Here is a 24,872-nt window from a genome sequence, read left to right on the forward strand (position 1 = left end):
TATGTGATGGTTTGACTCTGACAGTTATTTTCAATAAAACGAGTTTAAAAAAAAAAATCGGAAATAAGGGAAAAAACCAAACCATTTTTTTTATGTAAAATGAATAAAAATGTCTACAACGGCCGTTGACAATACTTTATTCTGTTCTCCATCCAGGCCGGCCTCCTGGTAAGACGTTTCATCACAAGTGACTGCTGCAGCCAATCACAGGCAGCAGCGGTCACATGTGCTGCAGAGTCATCCCAGGAGACCGTACTGCACAGAGAACAGAGGGATGCATCGCCATGACAACGGCCAGGGGTAAGTATAGACTTTTTTTTCTTCCAAGTGCTGGTTTCCAAAGTGATGTCGCCGGAAAAACTGCACTGCAATTTGGAGCGGTTTTTCGGTCAAAATTCATTGCGGGTTCTCGGTTGCATACGCGGCATACTTTTGCGCAGTGTAACCAACCCGTGGGAACCCAGATTTAGACTTTGCTCACACAGTGAAGATTTTGCACGCATTTTTTAAGCCAAAACCAGGAAACAGAAGAAATATATAAAGGAAAGCCTTAGGCCTTATTCACACGACAATGAAAAACGGCCGTGTGACGGCCATTCTTTTAACGGCCGTTTTCAGAACAATGATGTTCTATGGGTGCATTCACACAGCCGTTTTTTTAACGGCCTGTGAATGGCTGTTAAAAAATAGGACATGTTCTATGCTTGGCTGTTTTAACGGCTTGACAGACCCCATAGAAGTCAATCGATCAGTTTTTAATGGCTGTCAATACATGTAACAACCGTTAAAAACAGATCTGTGACATGGGGATTGGCGGCTCGATGACACACACTCACCGATGCAGCGCCGACCTCTTCAGGTGTGGTCTCTCGTCTTCACGGGTTCTGCAAAGACGACGCGATGACGTCGTGAAGACGAGCTGCAACGTTGAGTGTCATCGCGTCGCCTTCGCAGATCCAATGAAGACGGGAGACCTTACCTGAAGAAGACAGCGCTGCATCGGTGAGTATGCAGGGCGTTCATATCGGGATGTGTGGCATCATCTACAGGGAGGTGTGTGTCATCTAGTACAGGGAGTTGTGTGGCATCATATACAGGGAGGAGTGTGGCATCATATACAGGGAGGTGTGTGGCATCATATACAGGGAGTTGTGTGGCATCATATACAGGGAGGAGTGTGGCATCATATACAGGGAGGTGTGTGGCATCATATACAGGGGGGGGGGGTGTGGCATCATATACAGGGAGGTGTGTGGCATCATATACAGGGAGTTGTGTGGCATCATATACAGGGAGGAGTGTGGCATCATATACAGGGAGGTGTGTGGCATCATATACAGGGGGGGGGGTGTGGCATCATATACACGGAGGTGTGTGGCATCGTATACAGGGAGGTGTGTGGCATCGTATACAGGAAGGTGTGTGGCATCGTATACAGGAGGCGTGTGGCATCATATACAGGGAGGCGTGTGGCATCATATACAGGGAGGCGTGTGGCATCATATACAGGGAGGCGTGTGGCATCATATACAGGGAGGCGTGTGGCATCATATACAGGAGGCGTGTGGCATATACAGGAGGTGTGTGGCATCATATACAGGGAGGCGTGTGGCATCATATACAGGGAGGCGTGTGGCATCATATACAGGGAGGCGTGTGTCATCATATACAGGGAGGCGTGTGGCATCATATACAGGGAGGCGTGTGGCATCATATACAGGGAGGCGTGTGGCATCATATACAGGGAGGCGTGTGGCACCATATACAGGGAGGCGTGTGGCATCATATACAGGGAGGCGTGGGTCATCATATACAGGGAGGCGTGTGGCATCATATACAGGGAGGCGTGTGGCATCATATACAGGGAGGCGTGTGGCATCATATACAGGGAGGCGTGTGGCATCATATACAGGAGGCGTGTGGCATCATATACAGGGAGGCGTGTGGCACCATATACAAGGAGGCGTGTGGCACCATATACACGGAGGCGTGTGGCATCATATACAGGTAGGCGTGTGGCATCATATACAGGTAGGCGTGTGGCATCATATACAGGAGGTGTGGCATATACAGGGAGGTGTGTGGCATCATATACAGGAGGTGTGTGGCATCATATACAGGGAGGCGTGTGGCATCATATACAGGGAGGCGTGTGGCATCATATCATATACAGGGAGGCGTGTGGCATCATATACAGGGAGGCGTGTGGCATCATATACAGGGAGGCGTGTGGCATCATATACAGGGAGGCGTGTGGCACCATATACAGGGAGGCGTGTGGCATCATATACAGGGAGGCGTGTGGCATCATATACAGGGAGGCGTGTGTCATCATATACAGGGAGGCGTGTGGCATCATATACAGGGAGGCGTGTGGCATCATATACAGGGAGGTGTGTGTGGCATCATATAGAGGGAGGTGTGTGTGGCATCATATACAGGGAGGTGTGTGGCATCATATACAGGGAGGCGTGTGGCACCATATACAGCGAGGCGTGTGGCATTATATACAGGGGGGCGTGTGGCATCATATACAGGAGGTGTGTTGCATATACAGGGAGGCTGTAAATAGTGTCTAGGTGAACATGTGACCTTCCTTTGGGTGTTTTCAGGGGATTGGGACAAAATAAGCCTGACCAATAAAATTCATCAGTTTTTTTAACGGGCATGAAAAACTGATGCAAAACGGATGTCAAACGGACAGACGGACTGGAAATGGATGAAAATTTGGAGACACACTGATGCAAAACGGCCCTGAAATACTGACAGTTGATCAGTTTTTAATGGACATTTTTTTTCACTGTCGTGTGAATATAGACTACAGGCCTGTTCACATCACCGTTCATTTCCGTTCCGGGGTTCCGTCGGAGGTGAACCCCGCAACGGAAAGTGAAACCACAGCTTCCGTTTCAGTCACCATTGATCTCAATGGTGACGGAAACATTGCTAATGCTTTCCGTTCGTCACCATTCCGGCAGGTTTCCGGTTTTCCAACAAAATCAATAGCGGAGTCGACTGCGCTATTGATTCCGTCGGAAAACCGGAAACCTGCCGTAATGGTGACGAACGGAAACCAGTCAGAAAAGAACACCAAGTGTGACCAGAACCAAAAGGTGAGAAAAAGGCCAGACTGAAAGGTCTCCAACCCTCGTTGAATGGCTCTGTCTCACAGATGGACGCCATCTATATAAAGGGTGCTTGGCTGATGCTTTCACGTCCTGTTTGACAACCCACCCAGACACTCGCAGTTGGGATACTCGCAATGCCGGTATCCCCAAAACATGCACATCCTCCCAATGGTGAAAAATCCCCTCAAGCAGCACAATACCCCCTCCCATGCGAGTACCTCACAGCAGCACATTACCCCCTCCCATGCGAGTACCTCACAGCAGCACATTACCCCCTCCCATGCGCGTACCTCACAGCAGCACATTACCCCCTCCCATGCGAGTACCTCACAGCAGCACATTACCCCCTCCCATGCGAGTACCTCACAGCAGCACATTACCCCCTCCCATGCGAGTACCTCACAGCAGCACATTAGCTCCCACAAGAGCCTTTTACCTATACAGAATATTAACACTTCTCCCATGTGGCACTTCACTTGTACCTTACGTATAACTATCAGCCCCCTCACATTGAGCCCCATTAACGCCATCGCAGCCGCGTTCCCTCAAACGCTAGCCCGCTTCGAATTCGAATCATGTGACTTGCAAAGTCACGTGATCCTGACGTCAGGAGGTGCTTGCCGAGAAGGAGAACTAGCCGCTACCGATAAAACTGTCCGTTACCGGGTGGCGTTTTTCGGCTCTGCTTCTCCGGAGTTTCTACATTACAGGGAGACCGGGAGTCTCCGCCGGACACATCAGAGGTAAGGTCCGGATAAACGGCTGCTCTTCTAGACCGTTATGTGCAGGGGTCACAGTAGAGTGGTGTGCTGGCAGCGGAATGTGATCACTTGTGATTAGTGCTGACAGCAGCGATCACCCGGTCCCTGGTATCATGACTACATCCCTTTATATAGAATGATAACGGATTGCGTATTGTCATCACGGAGACGATCAGCACACAGGAGTGCACTGCTCAACTTGTTTACGCACATCCATAGTATCAGGAACAGTGTCCTTGACATCCTGCAGCCGGAGCTCAGTCCCTGTCAGGTAATGCTGCAGGTGATGTGTATGTATGATGGAAGCTGCGTAAATGTACGGTATGATCCACCGACGGACCCAATCAACCTTGATGATGTGTCAGAGCATGGAGCTCAAAAATAAGATGGCTTTTGCATGTCCCAGTCTTGGTGGATGATATGATAGGACAGGTGACAGGACCCAGTACCATCCAATGTAATGATGAGTGGGGAACAATTTTATTCATGTCATTCCTCCATTCATACCATGATGACATAAAAAGAGGGACTCGGTAGTTTTGCATTCTAATATGTTGTATGTGGAATCTAGGCAATGTAGATGATGGTACCCTGTCATGCATGGCATAAGATGTGTACGTGGTGCCTAGTTGTGCTTCCCAATTGGACATGTGCAGAGTCTAGCTGTGCTTGTCTGGTTGTCTTTGCCAATGGGATAGCGGTGTATAGCGCCTAACCGTATATGGCAGTGAACCCTGCGGCACCCATCTATATGGTGATGGCCAGCATATTATCCTGTGGAGAGGTGATCATTTTTTGATTCTGGTACAACCTCTTTAATAGAATAAAGGGGCTCTAAACTTCACTATAAAGATGAGCTGTCGTCCTTCCTGACATGTCTGTTTTAGTTCATAATTGTATTACTCAAGAAGTAACAATTATGGAGCATTTTTTTCTTAAAACTCTACATTGTGCCATTCCTCTGTTTATACCTCCTAGAAATGTATGAATAAATTGATAACTGGGTGTTGCCATCTGGGGGGGGGGGGTGTCACTACACAAACTGACACTGTCCAATCCGTGCTGACAGTGAGACTGTGTAGGGTCACGCCCCTATGACAAGGGGAATGGTAACACCCAGTTGTCAATTTATTCATATTTTTATTTTATTTTTTAGGGGGAATAAGAGAGGAACGGCAAATCACAGAGTTCTAAGATGTTCTGCAATCCATAACCGGTAACAGCCAAATTTCCTGTGAGTGCTGCCCTTCAGGTATTGTTTAGTCCTTTTTAGCCTCTTCTTTTTTTTTTTTTTTTTTTTTTAAATTTCCTCCGTCTGCTCTAAACGTTAATTTTTTTTGACAATGCTAGGATTATTGAATGTAGTGGTGTTACAAGACGACTTATACATCATAGGTGAAGAAAAATGTTGTACTGTAATGTCCAAACAAATGTTGGTCTGACCGGAGTCGCCGTGATGTGATGCTGGGCCTTGTGCTTTGAGTGTTGCTGCTTGTGCAAGTTCTCAAAGGTGATGTGAATGGGCCCTAACTGGTGCCAAGTGGCAGTGATGCAGTGTTGTACCATCATTAGTACCTGTCAGCAGTCTGGGTGATGTTACATAGAGATCCAATATAAATCTGATGCTCATGAATTTATTGTATATTCCTAAAAATATGAAAAGAAAATCCTCTCTGTATTGCTGATGACTTGTATTAAGTGTGTTCTCCTCTAGATGACCAGCAGTGGATGCTCATACTGATGTGATGTCCACTTGAGATATCCCTTTTTTTTTTTCCTCTCGTCTAGGGCCAAGGCTCTGCTTTTGTACCTCACAGGTTTATACGCAAGATCGTTGAGGTTCGATCACAGTGCAATATTGTGGATATTTCTGCAGTTATCCCATATCAAAGCATGCAATTGTGTTATGTTTTTTTTTAAAAGGGAATCGGTCAGGGGTTTGCGCTTTTATAACTGCGCTATATAGATGAGGGGGAGGGCAGTGCAATGATTCTTGTTGCTGCATGACCCGAAAAATCGACCTTTAGAGGCTCTGTCACCAGATTATTAGTGCTCTATCTCCTACATAATGTGATCGGCGCTGTAATGTAGATAACAGCAGTGTTTTTTTATTTTCAAATACGATAATTTTTGAGCGAGTTGTGAGCAATTTTAGATTTATGCTAATGAGTTTCTTAATAGTCAACTGGGCGTGTTTTTACTTTTGACCAACTGGGCGTTGTACAGAGGAGTGTATGATGCTGACCAATTGGTGACCAATCAGCGTCATAGCGTGATTGTGCAGTGAAATAATCTATGACACTGGTCAGCCTCATACACTCCTCTGTACAACGCCCAGTTGGTAAAAAGTAAAAACACACCCAGTTGTCTATTAGGAAACTCATTAGCATAAACCTAAAATTGCTCACAACTTGGTAAAAAAATGATCGTTTTCAAAATAGAAACCACTGTTATCTACATTACAGCGCCGATCACATTATGTAGGAGATACGTAACTTATAATCTGGTGACAGAGCCCCTTTAATGCCCCGACACGGCAACGCGGCAAATACAAGTGTCACAAAGGCGGACTCTTGATGTTCAAGTGCTCTAGGCTCTTCTCTGAACGCTGCCAGCCTCTCCTCTCTGCTCTGAATGGAATGGCTCTGCTCGAGCAGAGAGTGGCATTTGCGATTGTGGCGGCTGGGCATTAAACATCTATTTTTCGGTTATGCAACATGCAACCCCTATATAGCGCGGTCAGCAGTTTAATGCATTGATGTGCAAAATTGCATTGCACAATATAACAAGTAATATGGCATTATGGAGCCCTAGCCTTTTAGAGATCAATCTTAGGCCTTATTCACACGAACGTGTGCGTTTTGCGTGCATACAAAACGCAGCGTATTTCCTGCGTTGCAGTTCCGTGTGACATCAGTGTATGGTGCGTGTCCGCGTTTTTTTACGCGCGTATGTCATCAGTATGTCACGCGTATCACGTCAGCAAAATAAACTGAAGGAGGTGGTTTTCTTTTTTAAAATAATTTCTTTAGCAACTGTTGCGTGAATCACGGACAGTTAAAACGAAGCAGCTGAAGTGCTCGTCTGAGTGCTCAGCCGCATCGTGTCTGTTTGGCTCTTTTCCGGAAAACCGATGTATCGTAGTACGGGCTCATAGACTTTCTATGCTTCCCTGTCTCCGTTCAGCACAGGAAGATACTGAATCTGGACTACGGTCAGTATTTTCATGCAAGAAGCTGTCCGCTCTATTGACCGCTCTGTTTTAGTAAATACTTGTATTCTCCAGAAAATAACAATTCTGGAGCATCTTCTTAGAGCTCTGCGTTGTTCCATTCCTCTGTTATTCCTCCATGAAATTTATGAATAAATTTAAAACTGGGCGTTTCCATTCTTACTGATTGGACGGTGTCGGGGTACGTCCACACGGAGTGGCTCTGACACTGTTGTAACGCAGCCAACAACCGCGATGGCACTATGCAGGAGCGGCTGTCAAATACCTCGTTAAGGAGTATTCCAGTTACATGCGCGTGCGCACTTGCCCTCCATTCATTCTCTATGGGAGCGCCGGAGATAGCCGAGTGCAGTGTTCGGCTTTTTCCGGCGCTGCCATAGAGAATGAATAGGGGGTAAGATGTTGTAATTTGCAAACTCGTGTGGCCATAAATGGTTTATTAATTCATCGCCGCACGATTTTGCAGATAGAGGGACGGTTTACCCGCATTAACATGCGGCCACTAACAGGCTGTTTGACAGCCGCACTGAACGTGGTGCCGGCGCGGTTTTTAGCCACGTTGTGACAGTGTCAGGGCCGCTCTGTGTGGCCTTACCCTCACTCTATAGGGACACGCCCCTAGCTGCCAATTTATTAAAACATTTATTGTCAGAATAATTAGGATTAGCGACTGGAAAATCCGCAGCGCATTACATCACATCCACAAGCGGTGAAAAATTTCTGTGCAGATATTGACCTGCAGTTCGTATGCTGCGTAATGGGTTTTGTGTTTGTTGCAAATTTTCCCTATTGAGTTTGATGGGAAAGTAAAATTCTGAAACAAACAACCATTGAGATTCTTGTTGCAGAAAAAAATTGCAAATAGGGAAAAAGCCCTATTTTTAGTTTTAATTTAAAAAAGACCATACTCGCGTTCCCATAGCGACACGTCACTGCTCTCCTGTATAGTCTCTATGCTGCCGGCCTCACGTTTCATCGTATGTAGTCAGACGTCATCCCAGGAGGCCGGCTAAACACAGATCGGATGGGGGAGCAGGGACACGTCGCTATGGTAACGCCAGGGGAGCTGAGTGTTTGTTTTTTTAAAATAAAAAATACTCCCTCCCCTCTTCTCCTCAGTGGCAAATATGGTCGAAAATCTGCACCAAAACAAACACTATTTGGTGCAGACTTTTGGCCTGAATACAATGTGGTATATGGGTCAGATTTGCGGCAGAATTATTTTTGTAGAAAATCCGACCCATGTGAACATACCCTAGAGATGAATTAACATGGGGCGGATACACTGCGTAAAAGCACGCAGGATATCCGCCCTGTGCGCCGCAAGGAATTCTGTGCGAAAAACAGCACCAAACTGTGGTGCATTTTTTTTTCAACTGGAATTTCCGCTGCTGAAAAAACTGCAACACTCACCTCTTGGGATGACGTTTCATCCCATGTGACCGCCGCTGTAGCTTGTGATTGGCTGCAGCGGTCACATGAGATGAAACGTCCTCCCAGGAGGCCGCGCTGGAGGAAGGAATACAGACTTCTTGGTGAATGAGATTTTTTTTACCTGAGTTGCGTTTTTTGCGGCGGAATAGCTGCCAATCCGCTGCAGAAAACGCAACAACTGCTATTTTTTGCGGGTTTTACCTCCCCATTGAATTCAATGGGGAAAACCTGCAACAAATAAGCCGCCGCGTTTATGCAAATACAATTGAGATGCTGTGGAATATAATAACGCACCGCAGGTCAATTTCTGTTTTTTGTTTTTTTTTGTATTTACTGTGTAAAATTCCCAGTATTTACGCTAAGTGTGAACCGACCCTAAGAGCGGAATGGCAAAACGCAGAGTTCTAAGGAAAGATTCTCCTGAATTAATTTGATGGAAAATACAAAAATTTGCGAAAACCGACATATCAAGAGAGGTGCCAAAAGACAAAGCCTGTAAACCCTACTATTCCTGCCCACATTCAGTGATTGACAGCTCTCCCTATATGAGTATGTAAAAATGGAGACCTGTCATTCACTTTCTGGCATCATTTACGTCTCCTGCACACCAACGTTGTGCCACTCGGGGCGTTTTTGACGGCATCCGAGTGGCACCCAATAGTCTTCACGGACCCATTCACTTTAGCGGGTGAATCGAGTCCGTGAAAAATTATCCGAGGAAAGATAGGACATGTTCTATCTTTCCTCGGATCACTGACAGGACTCGGCCGGCGCACACGGTCGTGTGCATGAGGCGTTAGGGTTAGTTTACTCTGCATATTTTACAGGCTGAAAAGTACAATTCTGATTTTAAGGGTCAGTTTACACGTTCCGTAAATAATGCAGACTTTCTGCAACGGAATTCGTTGTGGAAAATCCGCAGCAAATACAGTAGCAGCAGAGTGGATGAGAGAGAACAAATCTCATCCACAGGCTGCATAAATACTGAGCGGAAAAACCGCTGAGAAATTGACATTCGGTGCGGAATTTCATTCCGCAGCATGTCAATTGTATTTGCGTTATCGCTGCTTAGATATTGCGGGGAGGTAAAACCCGCAACGCGTAGCAGTTGTGTTTTTTGCCGTAAATTCGCAGCGATTCCGCCGCAAAAAACGCAACTCGAGAGGGGAAGGGAAACATCTTATACTTACCCAGAATTCTGTGCTTCTTCCTCCTGGGATGGCTTTTCATCCCATGTGACAGGCTGTAGCAGCATTATTTACTGGATGTTTGACCAATAAAAGAACATATTGATTGAAATTTGGGAGACGTGTGCTGCTGTTAACCATGCTTTCTCTGAGGATGTAGCGGTATCCACATAGGACGAAACGTCATCCCAGGAGCCAGGCCTGCTGCAGATTTCCGCAGTGGACATTCTGGGAGAAAAACTTCACCACAGTTTGGTGTGGTTTTTAGCCCGGAATTCCCTGCTGCGCCCAGGCCGGAGGCGCTGCATGCTTTCACGCAGCGTATCGGCCCCGTGTGAAATCACCCTAAAACATATTTTCGGAGCATTTTTTATTTATTTTTTTAAAGCGTCAATGGGAAGGACTTTAATTCAGGGGAAATTCAGCTTGTGAAACGCTTCAAGAAGTGACATGTAAAAATACACCGCATATGAACTACACTACTGGTACTGTAATACGCTGCAGATTTTCCTGCAATTAATCCGTTGCGGAAAATCTGCAGTGTTTACGCTATGTGTGTTCCTACCCTCAAGGTGTTTTCCAATAATCATTATTTATGACCTATACACAGGATAGGTGATATATATAAAATCAGTGAGGCTCTGACAGATCGGATCCCCACCTATCACAAGAACGTGCTTACCTTGCCGTTCCTGGGGGCACAATAAGAATAGATCAGTAGGGCGCATGCTCGACCACCGCTCCATTCATTTCTATGGGGCTGCCGAGCGCTATTTATAGCAGCCCCATAGAAATGAATAAAGCGGGGGCCGGCCAAGCATGTAAATGTAAGGGCTTGTCCACACACAACGGAATTTCTGTAGCAATTCCGTTGAAAAACGCAGATATTCCGCTGCGGCAAAAACGCACCATTTCCTGCGGTTCTTACCGCAGAAAATGGTGTGTATTTTGCTGTATTTTTCACAATGCTGGGAGATGGAGACATCTCCTCTGAAAAACGCAGAAATTCTGGCCACTTTCCGCAGCAGGAATTGACATGCTGCGGTCCAAAAAATACGCACCGCAGGTACATTTCTGCTCTGAGGTTTTGATGCAGCGTAATTGGAGCAGTTTTTCATTGACTCCATTGAAAAACAGCTCCAATTACGTCCGTAATGGACGCCACAAAAAACGCGTACACTTGCAAAAACGGCTGAAATTCAGGAGCTGTTTTCGCCTGAAAACCGCTCCGTAATTTCAGACGTCGTTTGCGTGTGAACATACCCTTACAGAAAATCTGCAGCGTATCCGGTCTGTGGGAGCACACTCTTCAACTGAGTTTCCATGGTTTGGATATGTTGCATAAAAATTAGCAGCGTTTCCAACCGATAACCCGCAGGGAATTCCGCCACAAAAACCAATGCGGAAAACAATGTTTGTTGTTTATTTTTTTCCCACACTTTTTTGAGTCCTAAATTTACGCCGTTTAACGTGTGGCATAAATAACACAATAACTTTATTCAGCGGGTTGTTAGGATTGCAACGATACCAAATTTATATAGTTTTATGTTTTACGAATTTTACTCAGTAAAAACACTGGTTTTTTTTTTTCATTCTTTGTTTTTGTGTCTCCATATTTGAAGAGCTTGTAGTTTTTATTCGTACCATTTTGGAGTACATGCGACTTTTTGATAACTTGTTATCACCTTTTTTTTTTTTTAAGGCAGGATTCACGGAAAACAGCGATTCTTGCATTGTTTTTTATTTTACTTTTTACGGCGTTTGCCCAGCGAGTTAAATAGTGTAATAGCTTTATAGTTGGGGTCGATACGGACGCGGTGATACCAAATGTAACTTTTTAACTTGTGGGGATTCTTTTTTTTTTTTTTTTTACTTTTGTATTTTTTTTTATTTATTATACACTGTATTCAACTTTTTTTTTTATTTGTCCCACTAGGGAACTTCAAAATGCGATCATCTTATCGATATTATAATACGCTGCAATACTTCTGTATTGCAGTGTATTACTGCCTGTCAGTGTAAAACGGACAGGCATTTGTAAGGCCATGACTCTGGCAAGGCCGAGCAGGCATTAACTAGAGGCAGACCTGGGGGCCTTTAGTAGGCCCCCAGCTGCCATAGAAACACCGGCACCCTGCGATCATATTGTGGGGTGGGAGAAGGAGCCCACTCCCTCCAAAACCTCTCAGATTCGGCGCTAGCTATTGAGTGGTTAAACGGGCGGGATCGATACAGATTTCGATCCCGCCTGTTCGAGCAGGTTCGCTACCGGAGGTAGCTGAGAGCAGGAATATTTAACTCCTCCCTGCTGTTTATTTATTCCGATGCAGCGCTGTAAAAAGGCAATTGTATCGGAATAAAGCTCATTAGTGGCCGCCGTAAAAACACCTATAGGCGGTCACTAACTGACAAAAAAGGTGTGATTTTGTTTTTTTCAGATTTTCTATTTTTGCAGCGGAATTGCGTTTCCCCAGCAAAAGTCGCAAAATTTTCTATTTGTTGCGGGTATAACCTCCCTATTGAACTCCATTTGGAAAACCTGCAGCATAATTTGACATGCTGTGGATTTAAATTCTGCACCGCAGAACTTTTTTGCTTCAGATTTTTTCTCTGTAGCATGTGCATGGGATTTGTACAAATCTCATTCAGGGCTTATTCAGACGAATGGGATATACTTCCGTGCAACGCGCATGATTTTCACGCGTGTCGCACGAACCTATATTAGTCTATGGGGCCGTGCAGACAGTTGCATGATTTTTACGCAGCGTGAGTCCGCTGCGAAAAAGTCACATGTCCGTTCTTTGTGCGTATTTCGCGCATCACGCACCCATTGAAGTCAATGGGTGCGTGAAAATCACGCGCACCACACGGAACCACTTCCGTGGGACGAGCGTGATTCGCGCAACAGCTGTCAAACTATGAATGTAAACAGAAAAGCACCACGTGCTTTTCTGTTTACAAACCTCCAAATTGAGTGTCATATTGATGGCGGCTGCGCGAAATATCACGCAGCCACGCATCATACGAGGCTGCCACACGGAGCTGTTAAGTGCCTTTTCGCACTCAAAACGCTGTGTTTTTTGCGTGCGCAAAACGCACACACTCGCGTGAATCAGGCCTCACTATGCCTCTACTGTAAATGCTGCGGAATTTCCACACAGAATTCTGTTGCAGAAATTCCACAGCTTTTACGGCTTGTCCACATGTAGCGGAATTACTGCATATTTTCCGTCTGAATACTCCGCAGAATACAGTAACAGCAAAGTGGGTGAGATTTTACAAATCTCATCCACACGCTGCATAAAATTTCCAAGCAGAAATTCACCTGCTGTGTGTATTTTTCATACCGCAGCATGTCAATTCCTGCAGTGGAAAGTGGACTGAATTGCTGAAAAACGCAGCAAAATACGCACCATTTTCTGCAATAAAAAACACAGGAAATGGTGCGTTTTTTCCGCAGCGGAATGTCTGCTAGTTTATGCAGAATTGCTGCAGAAACTTGTCCGTTACGTGTGGACAAGCACATGTGAACCCAGCCTTATGCCAAATGCACGCTACATGCGGATTTGCGGCGCAGATTTTTATGCAGCACATCTGCAGCGTAATACAGTACCGGCAAAGAAAATGATATGTCAAGAAATCTCATCTACACTTTGCATTTTTTTTCTATGCACGTAAATTGACACCTAAAACCGCATCAAAAAATCCAATATTCGATGTGGATTTTACCTTCAGAACTACCTGCGTATACCTGCAGTTTTTGATGCCGATTTTTCTACACCAAATTCCGCAAGGCTCAGTGGCGAATTAAGTGTACCATGGGCCCTGGGCTGTTGACACAACTTTGGCCCCCTCCTTCCCCCTCACACACAATTCAACCCGCTGACACTGTACCCGTCAGTGCCACTGACCTGACGGATACAGGTTTTAGCACTAGATACAGCAGCGCTGTATTCAGGATATAAAGCAGCTGTATCTCAAAAAGTAAACATTTTTAATAAGTATTTAGAAAGGTTGCACCAAACACTATACACTATTTTATTTTAAAAAAAAAACTTTTTGAAAGGTTTAAATAGCCTTTAACACATCAAATAAACACAAATTGTAACACCTCTTTTTAAAGGGTAAGCAAATGTTCAACAAACTTCTGACATGTCATAGTGACATGTCAAAACTTTTGATGGGTGGGGGTCCGAGCACTGAGACCCCCACCGATCGCTAAAACTAAGCAGCAAAAACGCTCATGTAAGCGATGAGCCACTTAGTTTCTGTTCGGCTTTTTCCGGAAAGCCAAAGTAGCGGTGTATGGGCTCATTGACTTTCTATGAGCCCGTACACAAACTGCTCAGCTTTCCGGAAACAGAAATCAAGCGGCTCAGCGCTCACACGAGTGCTTCTTCCGCTTAGTTTTAGTGATCGGCGGGAGTCTGTGAGCGACGCTGCTTCCGTATCTTTTCAGTTTTATGGGACTTACGGAAACAGCGTAGCTCCACAAGCTGCGCTGTTTTCGTTACTCCGGACCATGTAATCAGGATGTGGCCAGGAGGCAGCGAGAGCAAAAATAGGTGGACATGTCATACATTTCCCTTATGGGAAAACTGAGGGCTGTATGGGGGGATTATATTGCAAGGGGAGGTGAGGTTGTCTCACTGACTGCTTGGGGCTCTATAGGGAGGTCTGATTCTGACATCTCTGTGGGGGATAGCCCCCCCCCCATTGAGCCCGCCACTCAGACCCCCCTATTGAGCCCCCAGCAGTCAGACAATTTGACTAGTAACTAGCGAGGGCTCTATGGGAAGGGGGGATTATACTGAATGGGGGGGGGGGGTCTAACCATCTAAGTGACTCCAGAGGACTCTATGAAGGGGGAAATAATCCCCCCGCCACCCCCCATTGAGCCCTCAGTATTTCAGTATTTATTATACAGCAATGGGTAACTGACTGCTGAGTGTTTATGGGGGAAATTATTATCCCCCTTGGCGTCTGCCGATTGTTGCTTGGGGCAGGAGGCGAACAGCAGACTAACCTTCTTCCTCACCGCTCGACCACCGGCCTTCTCTTCTGTTCCTCACTGGCGGTAGGTGCAGCATCAAAGAGGGGCATGTTCTACCACCTAGCAAACGCACGTCTGCTAGTCCCATCCAGCCCCTGCTATTACTATCCCTCCCCATCAGCACTGCGCTGGCGGCTCTATTCCGTTCCAGTCCGCCCCTCCCTCACTCTCAGCAGTGGCCATTAGCGGCGCTAGCACGCCGAGAGATCCTTTTTAAGTGATTTTTAAAATGATGTGCGGTTCGTGTGGCCGCCTGAACCGCCCATATGATAATCCGCCAGTGGCAAGGCTACATGCACACGTTGAGTATTTTTCTGCGGAAAATACGCACCAAAACCGCAGGAAATTCACAGGTAAATACTGCACCGGATCGTGCGATTTTACGGTTTGCTGCATTTTCATGCTCTGGGTTTCGCTGCGGGAAAACTGTTACGTACTGAAAACATGTTTTCAGTACAGGACAGTAGTTCCACGGAGAGGCAGGGACTCCTAGCGTCATAGATAACTATGATGCTAGGAGCACAGCTCCCTGCAGTGTGCTCAGTCCGGGAAATGCGGCCGACCTGCGGACCGTATATCACGGACTGAACACGCTCGTGTGAATCCGGCCTTAGCCTTAAGATCCTCACCTCTCGAGCCAGCACATCTGATAATCTGGCAACATATGAACCCAGCCTGGTTGCAGTATGTCTCATAGAATGAAGCCAATTTCTCTGGATCATGGCCGGCCTGGATATTTTATCATCCCAATCTGAAGGATAGTAAATGGGATTTTTGGCTGGAGAATGATTACTTTGCAAGATGTATCCCAGAAACGACAATGGGGGAATTTAGGAACTTTTCGATGTCCGTTTTCTGGCGTAGAAAAGTCGCAAACGGCTCAAAAGTTGCAAAAATGTTGACAAGCTTTAAAGTTTAGGTGAAGGGGCGGGGCCACACACGTTTCTTGATGCTGCTTTCAGCGTAGCAAACTCCGCGCCAAAAGACGCTATGTAAACTACCCCTAAGGAAGTATTTTCCCGTTTTTTTTTGTTTTTTTTTATGCTGTTTTAAAGGTACTTTTCTCAATAAGTAATATTTACGCCAAAAATTTAATCCTCTAATTCTCCCGCACATAGTGATCCCAAATATGTGAACATTGAGTAACGTATGACTAGAGTTGTCACGATACCAGGATTTGGACCTCGATACCGATTCTTTGTGTAGTATTGCGATTTTCTATACCAAAACGATACTTTGCCAACAATAATAATTCACATTTTAAAAGTTCTTCCTTTTTCCGATGTGAGGCACATGGTGTGAGGAATTTTGAACCTCCATGTGCCTCACATTTAATAGAATTTAACCCCATCATGTCCACAGTCATAGTGGACAACATTGGGTTAATGAGTGAGGTTCATGATGGGGTTAATTACTATTAATGAGAGGCACATGGATGTACTAAATTCATAAAACCCCGTGCCTCATATTAATGGAAGAAAGCAGTTTTTATTTTTTTACAGCGTACACCTCGTAAATGACGCTTTAAATTTGTTCAGGTTATTACGGTCACTATGATGCAGAATATGTGTATATTTTATGTATTGAGACTTTTATTTTAATGTTTTAAAAAAGTTTTTTGTTTTTAAACGTTACTTTATTTTTTAGCTTTAATGTACTGCCATATTTCTATATGCCAGTACATTAGCCTGTTGCATCGTGCAACCGTACGTATGACTACGCTATAGCGCAGAGCACAAAATGCAACATTGTTTTTCATTTTAAGGCTCTGTTCACACTTTTTTTTTTTCCTGTCAAAAAAAAAAAAAATGGCCGATTTTGATCCGCCTGCAAATTCTTGCCATAACTTTTGCTGCGTTTTTTTGTCCACGGCGATTGAGCGCCACAGGTAAAAAACGCAACGCAAAACACATTAACTGCCTCCCATTGATTTCAATGGGAGGTCAGAGGCGGAACCGCGTCAAGAAAGAGCATACCGCTTTATTAGGCTGGATTCACACAAGCATGTTCGGTCCGTAAAGGACGGAACGTTTTTCGGCCGCAAGTCCCGGACCGAACACAGTGCAGGGAGCCGGGCTCCTAGCATCATAGTTATGTACGACGCTAGGAATCCCTGCCTCTCCGTGGAACTACTGTCCCAAAGCGAGGCAGGGACTCCTAGCGTTGTACATAACTATGATGCTAGGAGCCCGGCTCCCTGCACTGTGTTCGGTCCGGGACTTGCGGCCGAAAAACGTTCCGTCCTTTACGGACCGAACATGCTCGTGTGAATCCAGCCTTATTGTCTGGCTACTGGAGTGGTCTAACTGGCTCCCAAAGGCTGCGATAACACGTCTATCCCTCTAGTTGGGAAACACTTTTGGAGTCTAACCGTTTGCATCGCACGAGATGTTACTTTATATTAACGGCCTTTGAGCTACATAGGTTTATATATTTTTTGGACATGAACAGAACAATGCCTCGGGTCATAGAAGAGGATCATATAGATAATGGAGTCGCTCATCTGTACAAGTGCTCCATTCAGACATTAATCCTCAGACACTGTAAAGTCTTTTTCATGTAATCGCAAGAAAATGTGCAGCAAGAAGTAAAATGAGTGGTCTCTGCCTCAAAAAGCTCATGGACGCTCATTCAGCAGAAAAATCTAATTCTGTACGCCTGCCTTGATTTCCTTCTTTATAATAGATCTATGGTATATATAATATTACAATAGGTGTATAATGGGTTACAGCAGAAACGGCGTATGCAGAAGCCCAGGGCAAACAACTGTAATGGAGCCTTGAGTGGTAAGACTATATGTACTGTACAATCTGAGAAAAATGTATGTATTGTAAATCAAAATCTCATTTTCTGAACGCATTTTACACCCCTCCCCGAAGTACTACAGCTGTATAGATAATAGGTTCTTCAAAAGAGACCGGGCTTAGGCTCTTTTCCTGTCAGGAGCCTCCATCGCAGATTCCGTCATATTTGCTGCACAAAATAGCACAGCCTGCGGCACTATTTTTTTCTGGCAAAATTATGGAAACCAGACAGGACCTATTAAAGTCAATGGGGGGAATTTATTAAGACTGTGGTTTCATACGCCAGTCTTGATAGAAAGAAATTTGGTGCAAGATTTTATTTAGGAGGCAAACTGATTGTGGGGGGGGGGGGTGTAAGGTACGGGGCTTGGCACGGGCCTCTACCTTGCTACACCCCACAGAGGGAAATCTTCTCCAGCTAGGAGCTGGTGTAGATTACCCCTAAAATTTCCATCAGTTTTACGACGTAAATTATAAAAAAAACTAGTTGGGCCGCTGTGGTCCTGCCCCCTTCTGCAAAGTCACGCCCCCTTTCCACAAAGGTGAGAGCGGCGTAAAAAAAGCTTTTGGGCTCTTTTGTGACTGATCCAGCACTTCCATTTTTTTTCATTATTCAGTACCTGTGATGGAACCGAGTAATGGAAAAACTAAGACTACGTGCACACGTTGTGAAATTTGGTGCGGAAATTCCGCATCAAAACTGCAGGTAAACGCAGCTAATTCCGCAGGTAATATCCGCACCCAATAGTGCGGTTTTTCAATTTGAGAAACCGGTGGGTTTTTTATGCTGCATTTTGTTAGTGCGTTTTTTTTTGTTTGTTTTTGTAAACTGGTCAGATACAATTTGCAAGCGAAAACGCAAGATAAATTGACATGCTGTGGATTTTAAAATACGCACCGCATGTCAATTTACGTGCAGAAAAAATGTGCAACACGTAGATGAGATTTCTTGAATTCAAATTTACTTTGCTGGTACTGTATTACGCTGCGGATTAGCCGCACGAAAATACGCGTGGCAAATCCCCATGTAGTATGCATTGTGTGCATTTGGCCTCCTGCAGATGTGAACAGATCCTACTATGTCTGGCCAGGATACAGCTTTTTGTTTCAAGCAGATTTCGGTATGTACTCTATGCCATAATCTGTGCCCAAACCGCCTCTAACTACCCACATGTCGGAGATTATCCACATTCAAATTCGCTCCACATAAACTGGAAATTTGCATCTAAAATCCACAATTTTAGACACCGATTTGGATTACTCTAGAAACTGCGTATTTATTTTATTTTTGTTTTTCCTGTCATGTGAGTATAGCCTCTATTCACACTGGGAGTGATTTATTATTACTGTCCGAAATTCAGACAGCTGAAAAGTAGGCCAGGCAGGCAGGCAGAATATGCACCAAATTTATCTACGTGGCGCACACTGTGTGATAGATTTTGCGCATTTTGTTAAATTCTTTTCTGTTCTCCAACTCTTGCTTGGCTTACTATACTCTGCAAAAAGTCTCTAAGGCTGGGTTCACACGACCTATTTTCAGACGTAATGGAGGCGTTTTACGTCTAAAAAAACGGCTCCAATACGTCGGCAAACATCTGCCCATTACTTTCAATGGGCTTTACGATGTACTGTGCCGACGACCTGTCATTTTACGCGTCGCTGTCAAAAGACGGCGCGTAAAATTACAGCCTCGTCAAAAGAAGTGCAGGACACTTCTTGGGACATAATTGGAGCCGTTTTTCATTGACTCCAATCAAGAACAGCTCGAAAATTACGTCCGTAAAAGACGCCCCGCAAAACGCGAGTACATGCAATTACGTCTGAAATTCAGGAGCTGTTTTCTCCTGAAAACAGCTCCGTAATTTCAGACGTAATTGCAGTTATCGCGTGCACATACCCTAAAAGCCATAATAAATCTACTCAACTGTGTTTATAGCGCATGTTTGGGGAGTACGTCGGACTTGACTATGTTTTTCAATACAAAAATTGCACTTTGCGGTTTTAATCTTTTTACAAATAACCAGGACCCCAACTAATATTTTGTTTTATGAGTCTGATGCTTTACTTTTCTCCTTTTTTGTTTTGTTTTTTAAGATTAGTTTTTATAAGATTTAATTTGTCCTAGGGAGATTATCTAATCATTACAAAAATGGCACTATTGAATTGCAGTGATCTAGGGGTGTAGTGAGCATTCAGACCCCACTGGTCTTTTACAGAATATATTGAAATTAGGCCGTAAAAATGAATATCAACATTTTTTCACAAATTCACAAGGGATACAGGTGAAAAATCACCCAACGTTTGTAAAGCAATTTCTCGTACCTCCATACCCCACATCCGGTCGTAAACTGCTGTTTGGACACATGGCAGGGCTTAGAATGGCAGGAGCGCTATCTGGCATGCAGATTTTGCTGGATTGGTTTTTGGGCACCATGTCGCATTTGAAAAACCCTAAGGTATCAGAGTACAGTGGAAGCCCCCAAGAAGTGACCCCATTTTAGAAACTACACCCCTCAAGGCATTTATCATTTGCCTGGACATATGACCGGGCTCAGAAGTGAAGAGCAACATGCTCATTTGAGGTCTATTTTGGTGATTTTCACAGCATTGACCCACAATTGCAGGGCTCTGAGGTCAAATAGTAAAACAAACCCCCAAGTAGTGACCGCTATTTTGGAAACCACCCCTTAAGGGATGTAGTGAGCATTTTGACCCCACAGATGTTGTTTCATTAGTAATTAATGCGCAGCGGATGGTGCAAAGTTAAAATTGCCATTTTAGCGCCCGGTTTGTGCCACCAAAGACAAATACCTCATAAAATTTTAAGCGAGTTCTCCCGGGTATGGCAATGCCATATATGTGGACGTAAACTGCTGTTTGGGCAGGGTTCAGAAGAGAGGGAGCGCCATTTGGCTTTTGGAGCGCAGATTTAGCTTGGCAGTTCGGTTTGTGGCTTTGCTGGTAGTTCAGTTTATAATGTGGGGGCATATCTAAGCTGTGTGGAGTACATCAGGGCATAATAAGAGGGTATAATAATGCGGTAAATAAATAATATTTCAGAGATATGTGGCCGGTGTTGCACTGATAAATGGTGCTTGATCTTATCCGCTTTGGACACTCTGCACATTTTGTGTCGCTTTATTCTGAGGGCCAGAACTTTTTTTTTTTTTTTTTTAGTCATAAAAGCTGCGTGAGGGCCTGTTTATTTCGGGACAGGTTGTAGTTTTTATTGGTACTATTTTGGGGTACATGGGACTTTATAATCTCTTGTTGTTCCGTGTTTTGGGAGGGGTGGTGATAAAAACAAATAGCGATTATGGCATAGTTTTTTTTTTTTTTTTGTTTGTTTTTTTTGCGGTGTTCACCGTGCGGGAAAAATAACATTATATATTTTTATAGATTGGGTCGTTATGGACGCGGTGATACCAAATATGTGTACTTTTTTTAACGTTTTAATTTTTTAAAGACTTATTATAGTAAAAAAGGCAGTGTTTTGTTTTTATTAAATTTAAACTTTAAATTTTTACAATTTTACTCAACATTTTTATTAACTTTTTGTGTTGTCCCACTTAGGGTTGTCAAGAGTCCAGAATTTGGACTTCCATACCGATACTTGGAGTAGTATTGCGATACTTGACCAAAACGATACTTTGCCAACAATAAAAACCCCACAAAAATGTCTTTCGGTTTTCTGTTGCGAGGCACATGGTGTTATCAATTTTGAACCTCCATATGCCTCGCATTAATAGTAATTAACCCCATCATGTACCTCACACATTAACCCAATGTTGCCCATTAGGACTGTGAGCGAGGTACTTTGTGGGATAACTTACTATAATGATTATAATGGGCAACATTAGGTTAATCTGTGAGGGAAATTATGGAGTTAATTACTATTAGGGCTTATTCACATGGCTGTGTTTGGTCTGTGATATACGGATCGTATGTCGCCTGCATTTGCCGGACCGAACACAGTTTAAGAAGCCGGGCTTCTATCATCAGTTCTCTATAATGTTAGGAGTCCCGGCCTCCCGTTGGGAATACTGTCCTGTAATCATGATTACAGTACGGGACAGTTTTCCCAGGGGCAGGCAGTGACTCATAGCATCATAGATGATTGATGCTAGGAGCCCGGTTTCTTAAAAGAGACACATTACCCTGTTAACGCTATGACGTAATAGTCCGTTAATTCGCGCTAACAGGACAACACCTGTGATGTACTATTACGTCACATAACTTAATGGGTTTATAACATCATGTTCAAAAGATGAGGGAAAAATTCCAGAAGAAAGAGAGGGGTTAGATGTTTTAGTCAGGTGACTAGTGACAGCTGGGGAGAGAGACTGGACGAGGTGTGAGGGCATAGGGTCACTGGTGCAGGTAGTAGGGTGAGAAGAAGAGAGGAGCCTAGTAACTTCTTCACTTTCAGCATTTGACCCAATAATAGAAGAAGAGGGAGTGCATGAGGGAAGGGGATCGATGTTCCTAAGGGACTGGGAGGTAATATCATGCCGGATGTTGTCAATATTAACTTTAAAATAAGTGGCCAGGTCTTCAGCACGGAGATCTGTGATCGGCAATAGAATGGAAAAACTGTTGCCATCCAGCACTGGGTTTAAAAGGAAATATTTTCCAATTTATTGAAAATTAATTTAAAAATTGTAGCGAGCACGGAGGGGTGGATGCATAGAGCCAGTGCTGGATCAAAACAGTTCTTCCAGTTCTATTGTGATTCAGTCGAATGCCACCTCGAGGATCCGTGTGCAATCGTGGATCACATGCCAAGACTGGTGAGCTGGAGAAATCTTTCTATTTCTTTGTGTGGTTGGCATCTGCACTTTAGGACTAAGGAGGGAATCAAATGTATCGGTCGTTTTGGGATTGAGGCATGTGCCAGGGTTGTGGACATCTTTGCCGGGTGGTTTGGAGTGTCGTGGGGGGGCTGCTTCATCCAAAGCATTTTTGAGCGTGTTATTGTAATGTTTGGTGGCCAGATTGGGACAGGAGAGGAAAGAGATAGGGGACTGTAGACTGTCTATGAGTTGCTGAGTATTAATGGCATGTAGATTTCTGTATGCCTGATAGGTAGGCATGTCCTGAGGAGGCAGAGAATATTTGATAGTATAGGAGAGAAGGTCGTGATCCGAGAGTGGGAGAGGTTATTAAAGTCCGAAACTGAGCAGAGACGGAAGAAGACCAGGTCAAGCGAATGGACGCCTTCATGTCTAGGAGAATTGGTAGGTTGTGACAGACCTAGGGAGGAGGTTAAAGACAGAAACTGGGAGGCAGATGGAGAGATTGGGTTATCAATTGGGATGTTAGTCACCCATGATGAGGGTTGATGTTTCAGAGGATAAAAATTGTGGATACCAGGCAGCAAAATGATCCGGGAATTGGCATGGTGAGCCAGGGGGGGGGGGGGGGGTGTGATAGACAACTGCCACTTGGAGGGAGAATGGGCGAAAGAGTTTGAGGGTGTGGACTTCAAAGGAGGGGAATGTGAGTGAGGGGACAGTGGGAATAATCTGGAAAGTGCAGTTTGGGGAAAGAAGTATACCTACTCCTCCACCATGCCTGTTCTCTGGTCTGGGGGCATGAGAGATGTGGAGACCGCCATAAGATAGACCAGCAGGGGAAACCGTGTCAGACAGGTGTAGCCATGTTTGTGTAAGAGCCAGGAGGTTGGGAAAGTTAGAAAGGAATGTCGTGAATAAAAATTTCAGAGAGCGCAGTTAAGAGACCGAAGACATACCACGAATGTTAAGAAGATTAGCAGGTTTTATATGTGTGGCACGTAAAGGGGTTGAAATTAGCAGTAGAAAATGGAGGACCGGGGTTGGGAGAGATGTCCCCTGCAGCTAATAGCAGAATAATGGAGAGCGTCTGCAAATGGTTCAATGATTTATGAGAGTGACTTTTGTGTTGAGCAGTGGGATAAGATTCAGGAAAGTGAATTGTGCATGGAATCTGTACATGGGTGGGGGAAGGAGAGCGGGACTAATGTGGATAGAGTTAAGCAAAGGCATAAATGGGTGGTAGGATTGTAAACAAACTACAGTTACAATAAGGCCTCATGCCCACTTCAGTTTTTTTCGTCAGGGTTCTATCTGTTGTTTTAACTGATAGTACCCTGACACATTCATTTCAATGGGGCCATGCACACTTGCGTTGTTTTAAAGGAAACGTGTGGCCGTTCTGTCAAAAATAGGACAGGTCCTACTCCTGTCCGTTTTTGACGGAACAGTCTCGGCCTTTTCATTGATTTGGTCCGTGAAACATTGGACTGCACGCGGAAGCCATCCGTGTGCGGCCCGTGTTTCACTAAACAGTCATTAGCGGTGTACAACGGCCGTCAGAAGTGTGCATGCAGCCTTGGGCTACGTTCACACAACAGTGGAAAAAAAAATATGGCCATTAAATACTGAGCAACTGTCTGTTTTTCATCGCCACTTTGCATCAGTGTGTCTCTAACTTTTCATACATTTCCAGTCCTTCTGTCCGTTTTTAATGTCCGTTTGTCATCCATCTGCCATCCGTTTTTCATGGCCGTTACAAAAAAAGATGGATTTCATTTGTCCGTTTTTTGTCCCAACCCCCTTACAACACCACAGTGCCCATGTAGCGGAGTACGGGCTCATAGACTTTCTATTGAGTCCGTACACCACTACATTGATTTCCGGAGAAAGCCGAACAGAAACTGTGCGTGTGCGTGTGTGTTTGTGTGTGTTAATAATTTCCTTATTTCAGTCATAGGCTATAGAATACAAAATTATCTTCTGACACCCGGTTCTGTACTTTATTCAGGCATTTATAGTGTTCTTTATTCATGTTATACTGACTATGACACTCCTGTGCAGTAATCTATGGAATGCGAGTTGGGGATTTATAGACCCTTTTCCCTATATAAGACGCCCGCCTCAAAGAAGTGCACGTCACTTCTTGGGACGTAATTGGAGCGGTTTTTCATAGACTCCAATGAAAACCAGCTCCATTTACGTCTGTAAAAGATGCCGTGAAAAACGCGTGCACTTGTCAAAACGTCTGAAATTCGGGAGCTGTTTTCGCCTGAAAACAGCTCCGTAATTTCAGACGTAATTGGCGTTGCCGTGTGAACATACCCTTAAACTTTTTATCCTGATGAAAGCCCTCTATTTCACACCACTGGTATGTACATCTAACTTTACACTATCACTAGCGGTGCCAGCCGTTTGTTAGCCTAAAACGTGCTGACAGACACCCTTTAGTCAGTTTCATCATAATCAGAGTTTTTTCT

The 24,872-nt window shown here is 44.6% G+C and overlaps 1 protein-coding gene across 4 annotated transcripts in view; it reads left to right on the plus strand.

The window, feature by feature from the left end:
- The first annotated feature begins 3,703 nt into the window (after nt 1-3,703).
- The window catches only part of ABAT (4-aminobutyrate aminotransferase), a 105,139-nt gene continuing 83,970 nt past the window's right edge, over nt 3,704-24,872 (plus strand). For 2 of the 4 annotated variants that reach the window (XM_075830081.1, XM_075830084.1), the window contains exon 1: nt 3,704-3,871. The gene's annotated coding sequence lies outside the window, so the exon portion shown is untranslated. Of the gene's footprint in view, nt 3,872-4,019; nt 4,161-5,045; nt 5,142-24,872 lie in introns of those variants that run through there. The other 2 variants (XM_075830082.1, XM_075830083.1) reach the window with 2 other exon arrangements.

This window comes from Rhinoderma darwinii, chromosome 6, assembly GCF_050947455.1.
Source record: "Rhinoderma darwinii isolate aRhiDar2 chromosome 6, aRhiDar2.hap1, whole genome shotgun sequence".
NCBI lineage: Eukaryota > Metazoa > Chordata > Amphibia > Anura > Rhinodermatidae > Rhinoderma > Rhinoderma darwinii.